The sequence below is a fragment of the Lissotriton helveticus genome, chromosome 5_1 (genome assembly GCF_964261635.1).
Source record: "Lissotriton helveticus chromosome 5_1, aLisHel1.1, whole genome shotgun sequence".
In the NCBI taxonomy this organism is placed as follows: Eukaryota; Metazoa; Chordata; class Amphibia; order Caudata; family Salamandridae; genus Lissotriton; species Lissotriton helveticus.
Window position 1 is genome coordinate 574822431 of NC_136065.1, and position 19889 is coordinate 574842319.

At 41.2% G+C, this 19889-nt stretch overlaps 1 non-coding gene across 1 annotated transcript; it reads left to right on the forward strand.

The window, feature by feature from the left end:
- Positions 1-5106: 5106 nt before the first annotated feature.
- Positions 5107-5225, forward strand: LOC144756527 (5S ribosomal RNA). Its single transcript, XR_013595153.1, has one exon. It is a non-coding gene; the product is annotated as a 5S ribosomal RNA (ribosomal RNA).
- The last annotated feature ends 14664 nt before the right edge of the window (positions 5226-19889 follow it).

The window sequence follows — 19889 nt, forward strand, 5'->3', positions numbered from 1 at the left end:
TTCTGCTCCTCTCTGGCTCCAGTCCACTGCAGTCACAGGCTCACCTGCAGCCAATCCTGATGCTGCTCTCATACTGCTAATGCTCCTGGCAGCATGAGACCAGCCTCAGGATTGACCCGAGTGCCCTCAATTTGTGCTCCCACTGAGACTGATAGCATATACCTACTGATTCCAACCTGGCAATGCAGCTCAGTTAGGAGACAGCTTCAGTGCACATGTTGGTTTGGCCGTTCTGAGATGGCCAGCCAAACACAAATGCACACTGGAGGCATTGTGTGCAACCACTCCCCGCAGTGCCTGTCATGCCCCTGGCCCCGCCCTAAAGACTCAGCAGGGAAATGAAATAAAGTAATAATAAACCTGGCTTTATTATCGTTTTATTTTTTTATTTTTTATAGGCTGCTGGCAGGGGGGAAATGCTCCTCCGCAATAGCGGAGGAGCCACTGCTGCACCGTTCTCTCCCTGGTCTTAGTCAGAGATTGTTTCTGAGCTGGAATCTGTTGCTGTTGTATTCAATGTTGTTTTTTTGTGGTCTTCCACTTCTGCTGCTATTGCCTGATCAAATTATTTTGCAAATGCCAGGATTCTGTCATTGTCATAATGTTTTTTATCCCTTGCAAACTTCAAATGTTTTTGTTTTGTTATGTACTGTTCATAGCTCTCTACTGTGCTCTCCATACTTTTTCTGAATTCCTTTATTTCTGTTTGATCATTGTGCAGACCAAATTCCTTTTCCAGGCTTTCAATTATTGTTATTGTTGCCTCATACTCCTCCCATGCATGTTTAATTATTATCTATCATTCCAATGGAACACTGAATTGAATGTTCTGTCCATAAACTATGTCTCAGTTGCTATGTGTGGTAATAGTGTAAATTCCCAAGCCATGGGGGACTGTCCATGCATCAAGGTATTTCTGTGAACAAGTGGCTTCCCATCATCTGCTCAGTTCTTGTTTTCTGATATTTTGTAGATTATGTCATTTCTGTATTAGATTTATATCTCTATTGTTACTTTCTCCTGTTGCCTTTACTCCAGATTCCCCAGTGCCCTCAGTCATAAAAGGTGTATACACTACTGTCAGTCTCCTATTAACCCTGTCCTATGCCATACCTTTCTTCAATACATGACCAGCACCAGTGCAGATATGTTTGTCAACAGAAATCGCAGAATCTCTGCCCACAGTCATATGATTGGTAATTTGACACACTCATTGTTAATGATGGTTCTTCCTTCTCGGACCAACGTATTGCGTCTGCTCCTCTTTAGGTTTTGTAGCTCTCCGGTTTATGTCCACTGATGCCTCTCCAGCTCCTGGCTTTCTTGTCCAGTTGTACAAAATTTACTCTGCAAAAGGCAGACAGCAAGACATGTTTGATATCTATATCATAGGAGAGAAGCTGTCCCTCTCACGTCCTCAGACACAGTGATTTTCTGCACTTGACTCTGGGTTTGTTAATAGCATCATGGCAGTGTATATCACCAAATATCATAATTGTGTTCTTTCTTCACACTCATCACATTAGAATGGACCCCCCACAGACAACACCAAACATATTCTTCTTTTTGACTCCCATCGACATTGGGCTGGCAATTATGCAGTAGTTGAAAAGGAGAACTATATACAGTGAACAAGCGGTGAGCCGAAATGTATCTGGTTTTTGTATCGCTGAAATAAAAAGAGTTTGTAAAACTCCTAGAATGTCTGTGTCAACAAAGTTTGAGGAGCTATATATACATATTCCCTGGAAAAACCATAGGTTTCAGGGGTGTTATAGTTAGATGGACATTTCACTCATACAAAACCATTGAAATTCCTCCGTTATAGTTAGTTGTACTAAGTATAACTCGCGCGCCCGCAAACCACTGCTGATGATGTCACATATTACATCATTCATTACATGGTCAGTGACATCACTTATGACATCACTGATGAAAAAGTGTTATTGCATGTTTTTCCCTTTTTCTCTGTAACGTCAGCAGCTTGTTTTCAGAAACAGATACATTGCAACAAACATTGCTCCTTTTCTGGCTCCTTTCAGCTTATATATTGTGACTTTCTATATTGTAATATTGACACTGTACTTCGCTTCAGAGGTATTGGTGACTCGTTGGCGCAAACCCTAAACATTTACAATCAACGTCACCACCTTCCAGTTGTTAGTGTGTTTTCCCCTAGGAATTATATACTGTTAATATGCATATTATGATATTAACAGTTATGCTAATCTCATTGGCGTTCATGACCCGTCGTCACAAAGAGTAAAGATATATAAGCAGCGTCACCAGCTTCTGGTTTTTAGTCTGTTCCCCCCTTTTGATCATATTATGTGAATATATATATTATAATTTTCACAGTCATGATGTCAGAGGAGTTTATGACCTGTCGCCATGAAGATCAAACATTTTGACCTCCCGGAGAAAAGAAGCTCAGAAAATAATTACAGCTCGAAAGTATTTCGTTATGGATGTTCTGTTAAATAGATAACTTCATTTTCCTTTTCTTTTTACTGTAACAATGGTATCAATCGTTATATTGTAATAGATTGTCCTATGGTTACAAAAGAGGAATAGGAAATTTTTCGGCGCCATCTGTAATACAGCTTAGGATACATTAGAACGTACTTGATCAGATATTGTTTTCAGGGAACATATTTTACGAAATTGCAGAATAAATAATATAGTTTTCATGCATACTTTGTTACTTTAAATATTTGATAAACCCTACATTTCTGAATGTTGTTTTCTAATTTCTATTCTTCTCATTTGCGGTTCCTATTCACCTTCTCCCTAAAGAATATATAGGATCAGTTCTGTAAATTATAATAGTACCATCCTATATATTCTCAAGTGAGTATGTGATTTGTTAGTGGAACAGTTTGCGACCTCTAAGCACTACGACAGAAAGCTCCTGAATTCTACAGAATACAAATTTGAAAAATAATAATGCATACATTTCTATGTAATATGAAGTCACTTGTATTTAACTGTTTTTATGTGTTCTCCTGACCTCAGATAATGTAGTGTTGGATTGTTTGTTGTAGCACTTCTATTGTATTTTATCCAAAAGTAACTGATGTCCTCTTACATTATCAAGAATATGGGGCAACACTTTTACAAACTAGAGCAGAAAAAAGGAGGGTATGGCCACGCTTAACTGATATTTTATGAGATTGCATTTTTAATTGTCACCCCTTTCATATATACAGCGTCAGTTTCTGAAGAAAGTTTATTTGTAATTGCTAAATAAAAACTGTTTCAAACGTAGACTGAACTTTTTGCCGCTCAACCACACATCCCAATCAGAAAAGTAAACACCACATTATAAATAAATAGTGCTCCTGGGAAGTATCCCACCAGCAAACTTGATAAAAAAAACACTGCAAGACACTCATTTTTCAGCCGTGATTTGTACACCACACGGCAATTATATAAATGGCCCTTAAAACATATAAAAACAATTTTTACCTTCATAATGCCTGTCCACCACCTTGTGATCACTGCACAGAGATAATAGTGTTCCTAACCTCCCCTCTACTACTTTCTTTTCCCATACTCCTTTGGAAGTGCGTCACAAAATCACTGACAACAGTGAACAGTTCCCACCCAATAAGGAGCAAACTTGTGCTCAAAACACTTTAGCCAATAAAATGTCCATGTTGTTCCGCAGAGGAGGAAGGAATGACTGCCAAAACTTCTACTTTTAATGCTTCATAGCCAATGAACAATAAGCTTCGCAAGGTCCTGCTTGGAACACGTTACCCAATGAAATGTCCCTAATACTCCGCGAAGAGGGAAGAAATCGCTGACAATTCTTCTACTTTCAACAGTTTACAGGCAAACAACATTAAGCTTGGGAAAGTCCTCCTTGGAGCACGTCAGCAAACCAGATGTCCCTCCTACTCCGCAGAGTGGAAGTGAATGGCTGGCAACACTTCTACTTTCAATAGTTTGCAACCAGCCAACATAAAGCTACTAACATGCAGCTCCCCATCGGAAAAAGCAATCTGATTTAGATTTCGAAAGAGAGAACAGATTTCCTTGCTATGGGAGGGCGGGATGGACACCCTTGGACACTGCAGGAGCTGGCCCTCTCACAATACATAAAGCCCTGGGAAGTGGTGGTCCCCGGGGCTTTGGAGACCTTGCAGCCCCCCAACCATTTTTTTTGTAGCCCCGGGGGTTACATGCCTTGGGTGCTCCAGGAGGGGGGCCACGCAATCCCCCTCTGACAATAATAAAGCCCCTAGGGGTGGTGGTCCCCGCGGCTTTGGGGACCTTGGACCCCTCCCCCCACCATTTTTTTTTTAGCCCCGGTATTAAGCCCCCCGGGGGCTAATTATAAAAAAGCTCAATTTTATTTAAATGTTTTTTCTTTTACGGCAGAGTCCGCGCACCCTACAAGCACCTGCCAGGTCTTTAAAAAAAAAAATACATTTTGTGGGCCCTGTGGGTCCTTTTGCGACCCCCAAAGCAGGTCTAGAGGGTAAAAGTATTTCTACCCTGCCCCCTTTCTATGATTTGCACACATACTCCACTGACTTCTTCAGCCTCGCTTCTACCGAGGCACAAAATGGCTGCCAACAGTTCCTGGTTTAGAATGTTGACAACCACTTGACAACCAATTAGCATTCAGCGCGTGATCGGAAGGGTACGCTTATGATACTCTCGCGGTGCACTCATAGTCCGCGGGTCGACCGCGCCCATAGATATAAAAATGCTTCTAACTGTAATTTTTCTCAAGAACTACTTAACAGATTTACACCACTTAAGCAAAAGGCATAAGTCTGAACTGAGGACTACATCATTGCCAAATTTGGTGTAATTCTGTTCAGCAGTTCGGGCTGTAGCTGTGGCTAAATTTCCTATGGAAAAATGCATGGGGAAAACGCTTTTTGGGATCCCCTTTTTTCTCGGCCCCCGCTTGACGAATCACCATGAAACTTTCAGGATAGGAGCGAACCGGAGCATGCCATAAGTTTTCGCGAAGATTCGTCAACCGGCGCCAAAGTTATTCTACTTAGAATGTTGCGGATTTCCTATGGAAAATAGGATCTAACTATAACTACTTACTGGTGCCCACCAGTAGGTTATTTTTATATATATATATATGGCCATACCACCCTGAAAGCACCTGATCTCGTCTGATCTCAGAAGTTAAGCAGGGTCGGGCCTGGTTAGTACCTGGATGGGAGACCGCCTGGGAATATCAGGTGCTGTAGGCTAAAAAAAAATAAAAATATATATATATATAGTAGCAAACTCTCCATCAAATGAATAACCTGAGTCGCACTCCACTGGGTTCACGGGCAAATACTTTATTGATCTCACGCTAGAAATGGCAATCCTGACGCGTTGCGTTCAAAAGTGAACTTTTTCAAAGGTAAGCCACGCACACTATTTCCCTCTTCGGTTCCCACAGCGATTGCCTTCATTTATATTCTTTGACCCTCTAGTGGGCTTTAACCCTCTGGTGGGCAGGGTTGTCAATATATATATTCACTGAAGAAACCATAGGTTTCAGGGATGTTATAGTTAGAACTTAGCATTTAAAAAACCTTGGAAATTAATTGAAAAAAAACATACGTTTCAGGGACGTTATAGTTAGTTGGACATTTCACTTGTATAAAACCAGAGAAATTCAGCTGTTATAGTTAGTAGAGCTAACTATACCTCGCGTCCCCGCAATGCACTGACGATGACGTCACATATTACATCACTCATGACATGCTCATTGACATCATTGATGACATCACTGATTACATCTCAAATGACATCACTGATGACACGGGCGGAAGCTGTGCCAACAGTTTCCAATGGAAACTAACATGGAGAAAAAGCATTTTGGGATCCCTTTTTTTATCGGCCTCCGCTTGACGAATCACCCCAAAATGTTCAAGGCAGGAGCTGACCTGAGCGCCCCATTAGTTTTGAGAATTTTGTGAAGATTTGTTGAACAACTCCAAAGATATTGGCAAATCAAGAAACTCTTCCTATGAAAACTAGTTCCTAACTATAACTGCCTACTGATAGAAATATATCTACACAGTTATATATATATATATATAGCCAGATTTATAAATGCGCATACACATGATTACTTTAAATGAAATGCCAAACAATGAGGGTAAATAGGACTGTCTGGATGTGATTGTCATTACAGAACATCATCTGAGGTCCAGTCAGCTCAGAATCGGTAAAGTGGGTATTACTTGACGATTTGCTTAAATGCTGTCATGGTGCTAGGAAGCAGAATGGCAGGAGTGGGTGACGTCATATGCAGCCAACACTAGCTTTACCATCTGCCACTAACACCCATCACTTGAGGGGGACTGATTTGGAAGGCTATGGGAAAACGGAACAAAAGGAACAGGGATTCTGGTAGCACAATACACCTAAGAAGCCCTGTAAATTTGACATGAAATGCTATAACGGTCAGAAATTTACAATGAATGGATTAGAAGTGCCATCCATTTCTGTGACCATTATAGTAGGAATTTGTATGTTTTTCTGAAATTCATACCTGCAGCGGGAACCAGTGCTAGTCTTCTATGAGTTTGAAAGTTAGGATGGTAATTGGGGACCTCAGTGACAATAGGAACAGAAGCAAATGGACCATCTGAAAGTGTGAGTGTGGGTAAGATTCACACAATTTGAGTTGATACAATCGAATGATCTGAAAAGGAATTTACCATCTCATTTTATTTTTAACCTGTTTTACACTAAAAGAAAATCCAATCATTAAACTGTATTAACAAATCTAGAAACCTGTGCAGATTGGTCAAGGGAAATATCAGACTTTATCAAGGAGTATTTTTTAGCAAAATGTTGACATCAAAAATATGGCTCATGTATTCTAAGCTTTTAAAGCAACACTACGGGTGTAAATTATTGCCTACTCCTCTGCACTAAATAAGAAAAAAAAGTCATAATTATCTCAAATGCAGACTAATATAGACGTAGTTCCTCTCAACATGTAAGTACATTCTGTAATGGTGTTAGCAACAACTGGAAATAATGTGTCAAGCATTAAAAGACTTTTATCTTAAAGAACACATAGTTAACAACTATATAGTAGGGCAACAAGTCTATGAAGAGAATGAACGTAAGGAAAATGTTAGTCTGGACAATGAAGGCTGCCTCGAAGCCAGTAGTTTATTAAAGCAAATCGAGACCCTCATACCCAGACAGCTAATACAAGACCAAGAAAGAAAATGTAAAAGGTTTTCAAATTTATCATGCAAATGCGAAATGACTAGAATTCAGATCCTACAATACATGGATATTAACTAGCAGCAGCCCATTTTAACGGGGGATGGGTCCATGCCCCCTAATCTTTTGCTCAAAAAGAAGAGTGTCTCTTTTGCTGAGCAAAGGTCAACCTGACTGACACTCTTTATTTTCAGGTCAGGCAGCTAGGAGCAAGATGCGCTAAATACTCAGGCTGCTGGCTGCCTGAGCTGATCTTTGCCCGGCTGAAGATTTCACAGCTCCTGCGGGCATGACATCTTCAGCCTCATAAAGCACCTCAAGACTGTCCCCCTCTGAAGAGGGGGAGGGTCACTGATTGCCTCAGACCTGACCACTTCAGTTGTAAGCCCAGAAGTGCCCAGGGCTGAGTTAATTGCCAACACCTGGTCACAGAGTGGGTTGGAGTGAGGTCAGCAACTCTCACTGACCCCATCCTACTCTGAGATGAGTAGGGACTGCACAGTCCCAACGCTCCAGGGACCTCCAAGGCAGAGCTGCACAGATAAGCGTGATTTTTTTATGTTTGGTGCATGCGTGTATGAATATATGGGAGTAAGGGCCCGATGTAGGTAATCTCATTTTACCGGTTCATAAATACCGAATCATACCGAATCGGTATTTATGAACCGGTAAACTGTATGTAGCTAAAAACTCGGTAAAAAATACCAAATCGGTAACATTTGGAATCCTGACTCGGTAAATACCGACTCTTAAATACCGAATTTCATGGTATTCGTAATTTTTGGATTTGCTACATCTCGACACGCCATTTTTACCATTTCTTGTTTACCGACTCGGTAAATAAGAATTCAGTATTTTCCGAATCGGAAAATTACCATTTCTTAATTACCGAATCAGTAATTATGAATTCTGTATATTCCGATTCGTGTAATACAGATTCGGTATTTTACCGACTGGTATTTACTGATTTGGTAACTTTTTAGTCACATACATCTCGATGCTCTTATACCGGTCGGTAAAGGCCGAAATTACCGATTTTCGGCCGTTACCGACCGGTATTTGGCTACCTACATCGGGCCCTAAGTGTTGTGAATGGATATGTGTGTGTTTGTGTGTGCACATGTATGAATGAATGGATGTGAGTCACTGTTTATTTGTACGTTTGTGTCCCATCCGCCCCTTCCCTGCTCTAAGTGCCAGCCCAACACTGCAGTTACTTGTGGCTAGAATTTCTCCTCAACAAATTCAAACTGTAGGTAAACTAATTTCAGAAACAGAATTATTATTAGCTCTAGGTAGTCTCAACAACACAGAGGAGTGTGGTAACTACACTTAAATGTTTATAAAATATTTTGTTTGCAATTGAAGGATATGTTTTGTGTACTTTATACCGATCTAATGAAGGAAGGCTCTAGTTCCAACTCATTTTATGAGGAAATCTTTGTTAGCTTTTAACCCGTTCGGGGCTGATGACGAGCTCAGCTCGTCATGGGTGTAACCTGCCCTACGCTGATGACGAGCTGAGCTCATCATGTAACAAGGGTTTTTGCGAAACGCAGCGCGCAGCGGTAAAACCGCTAGCGCGCATGCGGTTAAAAAAAGATAAAAGCGCGCAAGAACTCGGTTCATATCAATCTATTAGTCAGTGAAACACAGACTATAAATTACTTGCCAAAATACTAGCTACTGAATTATTGCAGTTGCCCACGTTCTGATATACCCATATCAGGCTGATTTTTTAAACAATAGGCAGGCCACTGCAAAAGAATCTATATGATCGAAGCTTTAGATTACTTTTCTTCCAACTTTCACGAAGCTGTACTGATCATGGTCGACACCGAAAGGCTTTTGATCTGGTAAATTGGAAGGTTTTTTCTGTTGTTTTAGAAACGCTGAGCCTTCCTACATAGTTGATAGAAATATCAATACAATTATATTCTAAAGCTTCTGTGATTATTATAATCACCTCTTACAGTTAGGGGAAGTTTCAGTCACAAGATGAATGTGAAAAGGGCAGGCTGTCCATGTTCCCGGTTTTATTTGCCTTATTTATTGAGACGTTAGTGATTCAACTTTGTGTAAATATTAAGATTATGTCACCCAGGGGGGCGTGGCTTTGACGCCACTCAGGATGGCTGCCTAGGTTCGGAGCTACGCCGAACGGGGGATGATTTCCTATCCCTTTCTGCACTTTCCATCACGGCATTTTCCTTCTGCTCTGGGGTGAGGACGTCGGAACCTTCGGAGTCAGTCCTGTGCAAGTCTGGCTTTCAGCGCTGCCGTCCTTGAGTTATTACGAGTCTTCAGCTGCTGTGCGTCATGAGAGCTCTGCGCGGCCGCCATTTCAGCTCCTCCCACGGCTGACTGGAAAGCCGTGTTCTTAGCGACGTTTCATATCGTCTGGCCCCACACCTCTCCTGACGCCTTCCTGGCAGTTCTCTGTTACAGCGCTATGTGCCCTCACATTTCCCTGCAGTACTGACATCAAAAGGGTGAGCCTGCCTTCTTATTCTTCCTCATGACGCTTCTCCTCAGAAGCAAACTGCCGCCATTTTGAGATTACCATTCTCAACCTTTCCTGCCTCCTGTTGTGAAGTCTGCTCTATTGGCACCACATGGCTGATTTTTCAAATGCTCTATAAAGCCCCTGCAGGAACTTGGTGGTATTGCGGCTGCATTTTCATTTCTTCAATGCCTGCTTCTATACATGTATAGCCAAACGCTCTATGTAGCCTCTGCTGTACCTTGGCGATAATGATGCCTCATTTTACTATCTTCAATGCTCGCTTTTCTATGCGCCAAGCCAACTGATTTATGGAGGTTCTGCTGTGCCCTGGTGTTACTTTTACGTCAACTCAATAGCCTCAATGCCTGCTTCTACTTGTGTCACGCCAACTGCTTTCTGAGGTCCTTGTTGTGATTTGATGATTTTGCTGCCTCATCCCAACATCTCCAAAGCTTACCTTTTTGTTGTTGAACCATCTGCTTTATAACCTCCATGCTGTGACTTGCTGATACTACTACCGTTTTTCAATATCTTTATTGCCTAGCTCATTAAGTGTTGAGCCATATTTGACCGCTCCTCTCCTCTGGGCACTGGGCTGGCTCCATCATCCTTCATCATATTTGCCATGCAGTATTCAGAATTCAATTTTTGTGGCTATCTTTCCTCTTCATGAACCTGCTGTGTAACCTCGCCTCCCCCAGTTCCCTTTTACTGTGACTCTGGCTATTGAGGTCATTTTCTACTCCTACTTCTATGGGCAGGTTGCGTAAACCTAACTTCATTTTGCCCTCCCTGAAGACTGCACAGCGCACGACCTCCTCACCCTCTTCCAGTTCGAGTCCTCCTGCATTTCCGATGGCGGGCGTTACCCCCAATCGCTCTTCCTCAACACAGGTGATGTCCTCCAAATCCTCAACCTCTACTGTTATCTCACCGAAGCGCCCCAAAAATGATCCTCCATCTCCGGACAAATCAGCATCTTCTATTTCTATGGAGCTTATTCTGGAGGAGATTCGCGCCTTGCGCCCTTTCATTGAGAATACCAACAATGACATGCAGATTTTGAAGGAGAAGTGGTCTTCCATGGACAGTAGAATTTCTTCTGTTGAACAGGTAGTAGAACTTCCATCTCACGCTCAGCGCATTTCTTCGCTGGAAAAGTCAGTCTTAGCTTTGCGTCAACACGCTGAGGATTTGGAAAATAGGAATAGAAGGAACAACCTTCGTATTTACGGACTTCCGGAATCCTTGGAAGGAGGTGACCCTGTTGAGTTCTTTACTTCCTTTCTTCCAAAGCTTTTGGATATGCCTGCTTCTACCTCTCTCTCCATTCAGAGAGCTAATAGACTGGGCCCCAGAGACTCTACTTCGTCCAAACCACGCGGAGTTAATATTTTGTTTCTGAAGTTCACAGATCTTCTCTCAGTCCTCTCTGCAGCCCGTGCTAAGCGCAATGTCTCCTGGTTGGGTTCCAGAGTGTTCCTGGCTCAAGATGTCTCCACTGCTACTGCTGCAAGACGTAAAGAATTTCTGAATTTCCGTGATCCTCTACGCTCTATGGGCGCCCGATATGGCTTATTTCATCCTTGTCTCTTTAAAGTTACCCACCAAAATCAGACTTGGACCTTTTAGGATCCTAATGAACTTAAGAACTTCATCCTCATGCATTCTGCTGGTGGCATGGATACCTCTTCTCCCCCAACGGGCTGATGGAATTCTCTCTTCTGTTTGTGGATGACTTCTTGTTCCTTCGTGTCACTCTGATGCCCTTTGTTATCATCTTGTGCGTTATCAATTTGTGTGTTATTCTGTTCTATATTATAGCTTCTTCCCTATTGTGCTTTTGGTGATCATCAACATAATGTGTTCCCTGTCACTTTGTTCCCTGTAGTGGTAGTCACTTCCTTCCCCTAATAATGTTCTTCATAATGCTGTATTCTGTTATCATTTCCCGTCTACAGGTCCTGTTGTTCTCCTCCTCATTTGTGCAGTTGTGTAGCTTTCTCATACATCTCCTTCCCCTGATCTGGTGGAGTTTCCCTTCCCTCATGCGGCTCGTCTTGTTCGGTGTTGCCATCGCCCCGCCTCCTGTTTGTTTGTCCCCCCTCAGGTACGCTTTCTTCAGTCGTCCTTATGGATTTGTACTGTCTCTTCTACTCTTTCCTTCTTCCTTCCCCTCCTTTCCTTTCTTCTTCTTTCCTTTTTCTCTCTCTTTGCTTTTCCTAGGTCTCATCACTCAGTTCTGTATGCTCGATCTTCTTCTTTTGAATTCCTCAAGTCTTTCCTTCTGGCTTTTCTCTTTTACTGCTTTTCTCTTTCATTTTTCGTCACTGTTCCTCTCTCTTGCTCTGATGTTTTTTACATATTTTTTGCCTAGGTCTATTACTGCTGTGTTATTACTGTTTTCAGGTTTTTGCTATACTATGTATTTTTATTTGACAATTTAGAGTTATCTCATGGAATGTGAAAGGTTTTGTTAACCCCGTCAAGAGACAAAGAATTCTTTCCCATTTGTCTCCTTACAACCCGGATATCGTCCTTTTACAGGAAACCCACCTTAATGATGTGGAATCCCTTAAATTGAAGCGGAATTGGGTGGGCACTGTTTTCTTTTCACCATCCCTGGACAAGAAAAATGGGGTTGCTATTTTGATCATAAGAAGCTGAAGTATACAGTTTTACTTGAAGAGAAGGATGATGCGGGGAGGTGGGTTTTGGTCAAATTGTTGCTTGATTCAGTTCCGCTCACCCTTTTTAATGTTTATGGTCCCACTCAACCTGATTGTCTTTTTTGGCCCTCCATTACCAGCAAATGTATACAACATAAGGATGACTTTTTTCTTCTAGGTGGGGATTGTAACCAAGTGGTTGATCTGTTTCTTGACCATAAATCTAAAGTGCGTTTTGTATCTCACAAGCCTCACAAGCAATTTTTAGATACTCTCTCTCAGGCTGCTTTATCGGATTCCTGGAGACTCACCCATCCAGACACGCTTGATTATTCTTTTTTCTCTCATCCTCACGCCTCTTCCTCTAGATTAGATTACATATTTCTCTCCCATTCCCTTACTCAAACCCTTCTCTCTTCCTCTATTGAACCCATCGTAATTTCTGACCATGCACCTGTTGTCACAGACTTTGATCTCCTCCCCCCTCGCCCTAAGTCCTCCCGTTGGCGTTTCAACTCCTCACTCCTCACTGATCCTGTCTTTTCTTCCTCCTTCCGAACTTTCTTTGACAAGTTTTTTCTTATTAACTCTACCCCTGATATTCCTTTTCACACTCTTTGGGACACTTTCAAAGCTTCTGCAAGAGGATTCATTATTGATTTAGTTTCTCGGAAAAAGAAACAGTTTCTTCAGAACCTCAAAAATTCCCTCGCGCATATCAAAAAATTAGAGCATCAATTTTATACCTCTTCTGCTTCATGTATGTCCCCTGAACTTCTCCGGGCGAAAATTGCCTTTAACAAACTATCTCTGGATAATGCCTCTTCTGTGCTCCTACGCAGTAGCGCACGCTATTATGGTGGCTGGAATAAATCTGGTAAACTCCTAGCTAATTACCTTAAGTCTCGCAAAGAACACACGTCCATTGAGGCTATCTTTTCTTCCGACAATACTCTTCTTCACTCAACCGAACAGATCCTCACTCAGTTTCAGCTCTTTTACCAGCAACTCTATACTCCGGAATCTCCTCCCTCTCCTTCTTTGCTTCAGTCTTATTTTGATAATCTTCCTAAACCCTCTTTTCCAGATCTTGATTTCTCTTCCCTTGATCTAGTTCTTACTCTTCAGGAACTATCCACTGCCTTATCTTCCTTGACCAAGGGTAAGACTCCTGGACCTGACGGCTTCCCTGTGGAATTTTATTTACATTTTTCAGACCTCCTTCTTCCTAAGCTGTTAACTCTTTTTCGATCTTTTGTTTCCTCTGGCTCGGCTGCGGGTTCCTTTCAAGATGCCACCATTTGTCTGATTCCGAAGGACGGCCGTGATCCCAAATTTTGTAAGAATTACCGCCCCATATCACTTGTTAATGTTGATTACAAATTGTTTGCCAAATTGCTTGCGTTACGTCTGGATTCCTTTATGCCCTATATTATTGGTAAAGAACAGTGTGGTTTCATTAAAGGTCGGTTGACTTCAGATAACTCGCGCCTCTTTCTTAATGTTTTAAATAAAACTTCCTCCCGTTCTTTTCCTTTGGCCGCTATCTCAGTTGATGCTGAGAAGGCATTTGATCGTGTGGATTGGTCCTTTCTCTTCGCAGCCCTCAATTGGCATGGCTTTAGTCCCAAATTTATCTCGCTTGTTTCTTTATTGTATTCTTCCTCTAAGGCCTCAGTTCTTGTCAATGGCCAACTTTCCCCCTCTTTTACCCTGCGCCGAGGGGTCCGTCAAGGATGTCCTCTTTCTCCTCTCCTTTTTGTTTTAGCTCTGGAGCCTTTCTTGACTTCCATTCGCCGAAATTCCTCTATCTCTGGCTTCCCCTATGGTGACCAGCAATTGAAACTCTCAGCGTATGCTGATGATATTCTTTTATTTGTCTCACATCCTGATTCATCTATTCCTCCTTTATTAGCTGAATTTGATGCCTTCTCCCTTGTCTCGGGTTACAAGATTAATTCGGATAAGACCGAAATTCTCCCACTTAACAAATTCTGTCTCCCTCACCATTTTTCGGCCACTGGTTTTGCCTGGAATAATTCTAAAATTAAATATCTTGGGATCTGGTTCTCCAATTCCATTACTTCTTCTGTTAAATTAAATATGTCTGCTGTTCTTGCTCGCATTGATAAGTCTTTCTCCTCTTGGAATCCCCTTTTTCTCTCATGGTGGGGTAGACTGGACTCTATTAAAATGATGATTGCCCCTATTCTTAATATTTTCTCCTTCCTTACGTGTTTGGTTAGTTATAATATCTATGCCTCCCTTGATCTGTTAATACCCCTTCAAGTTGTAGATCTACTATGTGCGCTTCATTGTTTTTGATTTTGATTTATGATATATAGTATACAGTTCTGTTCGAATTGTTTTTCCTACTTCTCTCATCTTTCGTTTCTCTCTAGCTTCTCTATCTTTTCTCTCTCTCTTTTCTTTCTTTTCTTCCCTGTCCCCCTTTTTCCACCCTTTGAAAATTTATAACATGCTTTCTGTTTTATATTTGACTTTAGGAATATTATAGTTCTTTGTTGCTTACAGATCTTGTATACAATTCCTTTTGTCATTTGTTCAATTTATTTGCTAATAAAGCTTTCAAACATTAAAAAAAAAAGATTATGTCACCCACTTCACATGGGGGCGAAACAAAGTTTTTGATGACTCTCTGTATTGGAGTGCATAAAATAGTATTACTGCACAAACATGGACCAGTTATCTCAGATGTCTAGTTATAGGATTCATCATCAAAAACAAAATTATTTTAATAAATAGTTCTATAAATAAGCTCCTATTGAGTCTGCACACTGCAACATTAAACAAAATACAAATGAAGTTTGAAAGGTGACAAAATCTCACCCTTACTATTATAGGTTAGATTGTGTTAGTCAGATTGTCAATTCTGACTCCACTATTTTTTTTAATTGCTAACATGCCAAGTAAATGACAAACCACATTTTAATGTATTAAATAGTTTAATTAGTACATATATATGCTGAAGATGATGAAAGAGAAAACAATTACCAAAGATTCAGGTGGATTTTGAAAACTGAGAACTAGCCCTTTCCCAATAACAGGCTGTACGATCCAGCCCCATTTTCCAATTATTTAATACAATGGAATAGTGCTACTCAGCTGAATGTTTATGACGATTCTAATACTAAATTTATGTTTAAGGAATTATATGTTGACCCATTCGTATCAATCAAATAATCCAAATATCCCAAAAATATTTTAAACGATTGCATTGCATAAAACAGAATTTTATTGTGATTAATATTACAGAAATTAATTCAATTGTTTCTTTACAACACAGCTATATCATGGGCCTCAGTCTTGAACGAGATGCATTTAAGAAAATGAAACGATGCCGACTTTCAGATTTTTTCGTCACAATAAACAATCAAATCCAGATAGCAAATCAAAAACCTCCTCAGCTAAAAATTATCTTGCCATGTCATTATTTTTCAACAGATAAAAGACCTTTGAAGCATTAGTTGGATCAGGCAAGACCCAACTCTCTTGAGATAGTTTACGGCATCTTCAAGACACCTATTCTTGGCATAGGTAAATTATATCATATTCCTGAATAAGTTAATCCACAAGGTTTCACATTGGAACTTTTAGCAAAATGAAATAAAGAGCTAGGAATCAAAATATTCAAAATGATCTGTACAGAAGTCTTTCATTTTAGCAATGATTCTTTCTGGGGCTTTCATTTTAGGTGCATGAATTTCTTTGTATGATGGTCACTTTAACATACTTTTAAGATCCTCAACAGTTTTAACTCCAATGTTTCACCTTTTTGTTTAGATGCCACGGTTTCTCTAGGAGAGATTAGTGGTGCTAGAGTGAGGATTCTTGTATCTCAATCATCGTTGTGTAATCATCAAATAACCCCCAGCATTGGTTTTATGGACCTTTGCTATTAATTTAAAATGATAATCAATTTGTGTTACTATCATTTTATGTTTTCTTTCTTTGCAGGCAGGTGGGTGGGCGGGGATGCTCTGCTCACAGAGCAGGGCAGGAGAGGAGTGGTTTGCCCACTCCTAAGTAAGCAATGACTCTTTGGCTGGCCCTCTTAGGCTGCCCAACCAGTCATGCACACTTTCCCCATTCCCCATGCAGGCTGCATTACAGCCTTAAAGGAGAACAAGCCCAAGCCTACATTCCCTAGTTGAACCAGGACGCTCAAAACCAATCACAATACTGCATTGCAGCGTTGTGATTGGTCAGATGAGAGAGGGTGCTTACCAATCACAATGCTGCATTTGCAGCATTGTGATTGGTTAGGGGAGCCTGGCTTTCTGTCCCAGGAAGAGAGCAGGATCAAGGAGCAGAGACGGGCGGCAGGACCGGCGGCGAGGTAAGTGTGTAATTGTTTTAGCTTTTAATTGTGCTACCTCGTGTCCCCACTCTGTTGCCCACCCCCACGCTGCAATCCGCTAGTCATGCCAACTGCCACTGACCTATCATTTACATCAATTACCATGAATAGTGAAGTCTAGTCAAGGGAGTAGCCTGAAAATTCAAATATCCTCCACTTTGAACTAAAGCATTGATGCCACCACGCAAGTGAAGAAAATGAGCTGAACCCTCCCTAGACAGTGGTGTAGCTAGCCCTTTGGCCACTGTGGCGGTCCCGTCTGCAGGCGCATTGAAGAGCACGGGGTCCTGTTGAGATTCCGCTGATTGCCGCCCCGCAACGACTGCATTGTAGAGCGGCGGGTGCGCTGGCGATCGCCTCTCCAAGATGGCAGATAAGTGTGGGAGGAGAATGCCACCCCAAAACCTGTGCTGCCCAGGGCTGATCGCCCCCCCCCTTGTTATGCCACTGTCCCTAGAACAGGTTTCTGGTCTCTTCTATCCATTCATTCTTTTACCCTTCCATTCATTCTTTCATCCATCATTTAATCTTTACCTATTCCTTTGATTCCTCCGTTTCATCCATCTACTCAACCTGCCATCCACCCACTCTGCCATTGATCCATCCATCCATCTATCCATCCACTTTGCTATCCTTCCATTCACTCTGCCATTCATCCTCATCAATCCACCCACTGTCATGTATCGATTCATTCACTCTGCCATCTATTCACTCTGACATCCACTCATCCATCCATCCTCAACCCATCCATCCATTCATTCAACTCTTCAATCCATCCATTCTACCATATATCCACTCTGCCATTTATCCATCAATCCATCCACTCTGCTATCCTACCATCCATTCATCCACTCTGCCATGCATTAGTCCACTGGGCCATGCACCATTCAGCCACCCATTCTCTCATGCATTCACCCTGCCATTCATCCACTCTGTCAATCAATTGTCCATTTATCCATCAACTCATCTGTTCATCCATCCATCCATAAACTCTGCCATTCATCAATCCATCCACTCTGCTATACATCCATCCTACCATTCATTCACGCTGGCATTCATCAATCAATCCAAACACTCTGCTATTCAACCATCCATTTATTCCATTTGACATCTATCCATCCACCCACTCTGTCATCCAACAACCCATTCACACTACTATCCATCCATCCACCCTACCATCCATCTGCCCTGCCATTCATCCATCACCTATCCACTCTACCATCCATTCACTCATCTTTTCACTGACTCATCCATCCACCCCTTTAGTCTGCCATTCTTTCAACTGTCCATCCACCTATGAATTTATTTAATCTATCCATGCATCCATTCATCAATCCATCCATTTACTCTGCCATCATTTCACCAGTCCATCCACCTATCTATCCCTTTACTCTGCCATCCTTTCACCTGTCCATCCTCCTATCCATTCACTCACTCGCCCATCCACCCATCCCTTAACGTTGCTATCCTTTCACCTGTTCATCAACCTATTCATTCACTCACTCATCCATCCACCCATCCATTTACTTTGACACCCTACCATCTGCCCATCCGGCTATCATTCACTAATCCTTCCACCCACTCATTTATCCACATTATCATTCACCAACCCACGCATTCATCCATACTTCTTTCTTTTCTCCCTAAGTTCAAATATTCCCTCTTTCTTTCCCTGTTCTATTTACCCAGCTGTCATTTTTCCTTTCTCCTGCTGCTCTTCTATTGGTGCAGTATTTGTCAATATGAGCTTTTGTCTGCCCCATTGCATACAGAATAGACCCATAAAGAACACCACCTCCTCTGAACCTGCTAAAGTGGGGGGTTCACGATGTGCCTGAGTCTAGTTGGGACTTCACAGGAATGAGCGCATAGATTTAGTGAGGGTTTGAAGGGTTTATTAACATAATTAATTCCTATCAAATCCTCAAATCGATAAATGTTTAAATTAGGTCATGATTGTTACAAATTTAAATAATCCAGAAGTTATATTTTGGAATCAGATAGAATAGCACATTAGTCAGAAATACAAACAGAACACAGAATATGCTTCAAGTGTGTGCCATAAAAGAAAATCACTGATTTAAATTAATGAAGTTTGGGCATGAAAGGGCATTTAATTTCAGCAAACAAGGTAAGATGTCAGTTTCAGAAACTCAATTAAATGGTTCTGATGAGAAAACAACAATGCACAGGCATGACGCCTTAGCATTTAAGCAGTGGAGCTTAGCAGAGGCTGGAAGGGAAGTCTCAGCTCAATGTCAGCAGGCATCTCTAAGATCTGCCTCCTAAGTAAGTTCTGCCGTAAGCCCTCCATACCTAGTTTAAGGAACACACATTAATATAATTCATCAAAACGTTAATGGCAACAATTGTTCCATTCCAACTCTCGCAAAGCAATCATTCTTCAGCAAACTCCAGGAGCAGGTAAACTCCCCAGTTTCTTATGTTTTCACACTGGAATAAATAACCATGTCATTGGTTTGTTACTTCGAACAGATTTTGTAGTTCAGACAGTTCTTCACATGAGCTTCCCTTCCTGCCATCTCCTCTCCTTCTGGTGAGAACCTCACTATCAGTTTTATAATACATAACAAATGCCTATTCTCTAGCTAAAAGAAGGCATCTGGAAAATTACATCATCTGCTGTAGGCAGGAAAAAGAAGAAACATCTTGTGCAAAATAACAGTTTAAACATAAAAACAGGTCTCTTAGCCCTAATGTTTTATAGTCATTTAAATTGACATCAGCAGTTTTGTTAACTTATTTCATTCCAATATGCTAATTCGAGACTTTGCTTTCAAGGCCTTAATATGATTACATTCTACAAATGTTCAGTTTATTGTGCACATGCTATAAGGACATCGAAGTTAGCACTTTACAATTGCTGGAGGGACAATCAATTTAAATAATATGGTTTATCGTCTCACACACAAGGCTTATCCTCACTTCTTTCATGGCAGCTCTTCTTTTCTCTTTCTCCACAGCTAAGAACATGTGCGACAGATCTTGGTTGTCGTTTATGTCAAATCAAGAGCTAGTCATCACATGAAATCATAATCACAAATCTTAATTCTAAATTTAGTCAATAAGAAGAGTTTAAATTATTTTTAAGGGTTTATTT